Source organism: Arachis ipaensis, chromosome B09 (genome assembly GCF_000816755.2).
Source record: "Arachis ipaensis cultivar K30076 chromosome B09, Araip1.1, whole genome shotgun sequence".
Lineage (NCBI taxonomy): Eukaryota > Viridiplantae > Streptophyta > Magnoliopsida > Fabales > Fabaceae > Arachis > Arachis ipaensis.
In genome coordinates, this window is record NC_029793.2 from 40,444,748 (window position 1) to 40,445,035 (window position 288).

Sequence of the window (288 nt, forward strand, 5' to 3'; positions counted from 1 at the left end):
ATTATATATTTCTGGAAAGCCCTGGATGTCTACTTTCCAACGCAATTAGAAGCGCGCCATTTCGAGTTCTGTAGCTCCAGAGAATCCACTTTGAGTGCAGGGAGGTCAGAGTCCAACAGCATCAGCAGTCCTTCTTCAACCTCTGAATCAGATTTTTGCTCAAGTCCCTCAATTTCAGCCAGAAAATACCTGAAATCACAGAAAAAAACACAAACTCATAGTAAAGTCCAGAAATGTGAATTTAACATAAAAACCAATGAAAACATCCCTAAAAGTAACTAGATCCTA